The sequence below is a fragment of the Euprymna scolopes genome, chromosome 6 (assembly GCF_053919585.1).
Source record: "Euprymna scolopes isolate OS-2025 chromosome 6, ASM5391958v1, whole genome shotgun sequence".
In the NCBI taxonomy this organism is placed as follows: domain Eukaryota; kingdom Metazoa; phylum Mollusca; class Cephalopoda; order Sepiida; family Sepiolidae; genus Euprymna; species Euprymna scolopes.
In genome coordinates, this window is record NC_136487.1 from 103,544,271 (window position 1) to 103,550,145 (window position 5,875).

The 5,875-nt window shown below is 40.8% G+C and overlaps 1 pseudogene; it reads right to left on the bottom strand.

Annotated features, from left to right (window-relative positions):
* Positions 1-890: 890 nt before the first annotated feature.
* Positions 891-1,532, bottom strand: LOC145278222 (uncharacterized; annotated as a pseudogene).
* Positions 1,533-5,875: the final 4,343 nt, after the last annotated feature.

Here is a 5,875-nt window from a genome sequence, read left to right on the forward strand (position 1 = left end):
CTTGCACATTCCCTTACTTGCTCATACCTTCATGATTTTCCAGATTTTCTCATCCATTTCACATTTTTTTCAAGGTGGACCTCAAACAATCCTTGAACCTTATTTTAGGCTTTTGAGCAGAACGCCTTCCCCTGGCAAGCTCATCATAAAGGAGTTGTTTAGGAAGTCGACTGTCTGACATGACCACTCCATCTCAGTCTATATTTGATAATAAGATTCTCCATAGGCATATCTGGTGAAACCGCTCGAGACGTCTCAAACGCTTCCTGTATGTTGTCCAGGCATAGAGAAGAGCAAAGAGAACACATGCGGCATAGACCTTGTAGTTGGTAGTGAGATTCCACGACAGCTCCACAAACTTTCCAAAAGCATCACTTGCCTTGCTGATTCGTAATGATACCTCGTCATCCAGGGAACCAGTTATACTTAGTGTGCTACCCAGGTATACAAACTTAATGACAACCACTATCTTGGTTCATATTATGATGGTTCATATTGTTGAAAATGAGTGGAAGTCATTTAATAAAAATGTGTGGACACATACCTCATCACTGGAGCCTGCGATATCCAGAAAGGTTTTAAAAATTACTATGAACACATTTTGTTTGACGAAATACTAAGACGCACACAATGTGTGTGTATTTTATTTACAACATGGAGAACCGAAGAGTTACAATAAAAGGGGAGAGAATCCCCACAGTAAAAGGGTTTTGGAAAGGGGCAGATAACCCTATAGCAATTGAATATATATCAACACTCCTCCTCAATTGCTGACAGTCTGCATTATAGTTTATGGAGTCCCAAAAGTTCCCTGAGCCTTACAAACTGTGCTTCCAAGTCCTTTAGTTAGCAGGTCGGCTACCATCTCTTTACTTGGACAGTATTCATGCTTAACAGTTTCCCGCTCGACCAGTTCTCGAACATAGTGGAACTTTATGTCCACATGTTTGGCCCTTCCATGATACTGTGGACTCCTTGCCATACATATGGTTGACTGGTATATATATAAGGGTTGGTGTTACTGGAGATCCAAGCAAGGCACTTTGAAGATTTTGCATCCAAACAGCCTCCTGTGCTGTACTTGCCAATGCCATGTACTCAGCTTCGGCTGTTGATAGAGCAACACAGGTTTGCCTTTTGCTTCTCCAGCTGACTGCCGCACCACTCAGCTTAAAAACATATCCAGATGTTGATCTGCGATCATCCAAATTACCAGCCCAGTCAGCATCGGAGTACCCCAGGAGATTGGTGGCTTTCTTCTTGTCATAAAGTAAACCATATCCTTGTGTACTGTTTAAGTACTGGAGGATATGTTTCACAGCCTTCCAGTATTCCATTGTAGGTTGAGAGCAGAATCTCGAAACATTTCCAACGGCATGAGCAATATCCGGTCGTGTCCTTGTCGACAGGTACAATAGGCTCCCAACTGCAGACTGATACAACTCTTTGTTGACCAGTTTACTTGTTTCCATTGCCTTCATCAATTTTGTTCCGGGATCAATTGGAGTAGACACAGGTTTGGAATTCTCCATCTGGAACTTTCTCAAGACATCTGCTGTGTATGTAGGCTGTCCAATCCATATTTTTCCTGCTTCGGGATAAATAATCTTCACACCCAAAAAATGGTGTAGTTTTCCCAAATCTTTTATTTTGAAAATCTTTGATATCGCTTTCATGAAATTTCAATAAGACTTGTGGATTTATATGCCACAATGATGTCATCAACATAAACAGCTGTTATGAAAATGTCTCCTCCTGAAGATTTTATGTAGATGCAAAGATCACTTTCCAACTGTTTGAAGTCCATCTTCTTCAGCTGACCATGCAGTGCATCATTCCAACATCTTGGGGACTGCTTCAATTTACAGACAAGATGTTCCTTGCCTTTAACTTTGAAACCCTCTGGCTGCCTCATGTAGATTTCCTCCTTCAGCTCTCCATTCAGGAAAGCAGTGGCTATGTCCAATTGATGCAGCTTCAGATCATGCTGTGCTGCTAGTGCAATAACTGTTCGCACCGATTCAAATCTCACAACTGGGCAAAAAATCTCGTCATAATCGATTCCTTGCTTCTGAAGAAAACCTTGAGCTACAAGTCGAGCTTTATAGTGTTCCATATTACCATCAGCATCGTATTTTCGCTTGAACACCCACTTGCTACCAATAGTTTTTCGTCCACTGGTCAATTCCGTCAGATCCCATACTGTATTAGAATGTAAGGAAGAAATTTCGTTATGCATTGCCTTCAACCATTCATTCTTTTCAGGACCAGAAAGTGCTTCCTTCATGGTCAATTGGTCATTTAAGTTATGAGCCATGTAAACCCATTCGCCATACGGATCTGGGGTTTTCTTTAGCCTTGATGATCTTCGGGGTCCTGTTAGCTCTTGTGGGTTGTCTTCATCATCGGAGCTATCTTGGTGTCCAATTTCTACCAGAGATGGATTTACAATTTCTTCTTTCTCCTGTTCAGCTATTGAACCTGATTCATTGAAGATGACATCTCTGCTATGGAACACTCTGGATTTTCTGGTATCAAAGAGTCGATACCCTTTTATACCAATCCCGTAACCAAGGAATTTGCACTTCTTTACTTTTGAGTCCATTTTGAATCTTTCATCCTTCGGTACATGGACAAAAGCATCACATCCAAAAATGCGTAGGTGTTCCACATTAGGCTTACGTCTCTTCAGCACTTCATATGGTGTCATACCTTCTACTGCATTTGTTGGGCTCCGATTTCTAATATACAAAGCTGTTGATAATGCCTCAGCCCAAAATTTCTTAGGCAGCTTAGAATCCGATGGCATTGATCGAACAATCTCCACCAATGTTCGGTTCATCCTCTCTGCAACACCATTTTGTTCTGGCGTTTTTGGAACAGTATACTCGTGCTTAATCCCCTCCTTCTTCAGGTAGTTTTCAAATTCTTTTGAAGTATACTCTCCTCCATTGTCGATTCGTAAAACCTTTATAATTTTACCAGTGAACTTTTCCACCATAGTTTTCCATTCACTGAATTTTTGGGAGACATCTCGTTTGTTTTTGAGCACATATATCCACACAAATCTGGATTTGTCATTAATGAACGTGATAAAATATTCGGCACCACCAAGCGATTTTGCCTCTATCCTTCCACAAACATCGCTATGCACAATTTCAAGAAGCTGAGTTGCTCGCTTTCCTTCAGATTTTGGAAACGATGAACGATGATGTTTTCCATCCAAGCAAGGCTCACAAAACTTAATTTCCTTGTTTATATTATAGTCAAGGCCAGTAACTAGTTGGTCCTTTACTAGTTTTTGCAAGTTCTTTTCTCCAAGGTGGCCAAAGCGTCTATGACAAATCTCCTCCTTTGTGTTACCATCTAAACAGGAGTTTGCTGCATGGGTTGATTCATTTATATCAGAACAGTTTAAATAATAAAGGTTCCCAATTTTGGAACCTGTAGCCACCACCTTTTGCTTGTTATCTAAAATTGACAATTTGAGTCACTGAAGATACAGGTTTTTTCCAGATTTAGTGGCTCTGGACACACTCAAAAGATTGTAGGACAATTTAGGAACATATAAGGTCTCATACAACCTGCATTTCTGGTGTTTCCCGTCCGGTACACCCACTTTTAGCTCTATTGTTCCTGTTCCTATTGCCTCAACTGAGAATCCATCACCAAGGGTTATTTCCTCAGCTACATCCAATTTTCGAAAGTTAGAAAATTTTTCAATATCACTACATATATGACATGTGGCTCCAGAGTCCACAATCCAGTCACTCCTTTTTCCATTAGACAATAATGCATGATGTGTAAAAAGTCCAATACACTCACCACCAGAGTCGCTGGAGTTGTCCTGTATTTTCTTAGTAAAGAAAACTTTCTTTCTTGGAGGGTTCGACTTAACATTCTTTGTTTCAAGTAAACGGCAGTCACGTTTAATATGTCCAAAATCCACAGTGAAAACATTTAGGTCCCCGTTTGTTGACATGATGTTTTGATGTCATGGCTTTCAATTCCGTACTGTTAATTTCCCTCTCTTTAATTTTGCTTTCTTCATGCAACAAGCATTCAGTCACTAACACCCATTTAGGAAAGTCCTGACTTGCTTCAAGTGCTGTTACCAACATATTATAATCGTCTGGGAGAGTAGCCAGAAGGTGAACAACTCTATCCTCCTCGTCAATGGAATCGCCAATGACAGCCAATTCGTCAAATAATTCCATCATAGTCTTTATGTGTTCATTGACAGAGTCGCCGTCTTTTAATCTAAGGGAGTATGATTTTCTTCTCAGCACTAGTTTATTTGCCCATGTTTTCTTTTGAAATTGGTCTGCCAATTTCTTCCACACAACTGCAGGGTCGTCAGGGTCTTCAATTAAATACAGTAGTGAGGTTTCTACTGAGAGCACAATAGTCGCTAAAGCCCGGTCTCTTCTCGATAAATATTTCACGTGGGATGCTGGCTCATTTCGTTTGTCCGGAACAATTTCTGTTTCATTAACTATATTCCATAGTCCATCCTTAATTAATGCCATTTTGCATTGGACCTTCCAGGTATTATAGTTTGAACCATTTAGTGGAACCAAGTTGCTTAGTTTTGTTTCCATTGTTATTTAACTTAAAAGAAAAAAACAATACAAAACTTCGACGACAAGAAAAAAAAAATCCAAGATGGCAAAAAATTACCACACGTGTTTGCTTCACTATTATTTTCAAGACGTTATCACGTAGACTGGGCCCATAGCCAGTGTTGAAAATGAGTGGAAGTCATTTAATAAAAATGTGTGGACACATACCTCATCACCGGAGCCTGCGACATCCAGAAAGGTTTTAAAAATTACTATGAACACATTTTGTTTGACGAAATACTAAGACGCACACAATGTTTGTGTATTTTATTTACAACATGGAGAACCGAAGAGTTACAATAAAAGGGGAGAGAATCCCCACAGTAAAAGGGTTTTGGAAAGGGGCAGATAACCCTATAGCAATTGAATATATATCAACACATATTATGGCATGCCTGGCACGGTATATATTAAGACAGTTTTTTCTCAGACCATCAGTCCACAATGCGCTGCAGGCAACCGCAAAGGCATCCACAAGATGCTGTATATCAGCCCCCGTATGAGCCACCAGATCACAATCATCTGCATAGAGCACGTCGCGAATCATATTGGTCCCCTCATCTTGGGCTTCACAACAAACTTAACCTTTGCACGGTCGGTCCAGCACCACGCATGACATAAACACTGCAGATATCCCTCATCTCATGTTTTCTATTAAATGCCATTGTTTAGAACCCATCTCTGAACAAAACTGCAACAACATCAGAGCATTGCCCACTTCGTGTTTACCCAGCACATCTCAGATTTCAAAATCTCTTCCCACCCTAGCATTAAAATCTCAGAGAATGACGATCTTGTCAGCAGGGGGAATGCGTCTAACTAAGCTGCATGATGCAAGGTAGAAAGCAAGCTTTTCATCTTCTGTTCTCCATAGTGCGTGCATAGACACTCAACAAGGTTGTATAATAGTGGGATAGATAGTCATGATCCGGTCACAGGAGAAGTTCTTCCAGGCTTGAAAGAATATATGCCTTTACAGCAAAAGCCAAACCTGATTCCCTCTTACATCCATCTGCTCTATATAATGGCAAGCAATCTATGAAATGCAAGCAACAGTAAACGTAGTCACTAGTTTTGTCCAGATCCCTCGCCACCCTTACTCAAGGAACGCCTCCATGCGGCTTCGATGACTCTAAGCTGATCCTGTTTGGCCACGTCTTAAAGCGCAGTACCGGACGACCGCAGTTTCTTGTTCCATTGGCCAGTTTGCTGTAGAGGATATCCTTAGTGAGACGGTCATCGGGCATTCTGCG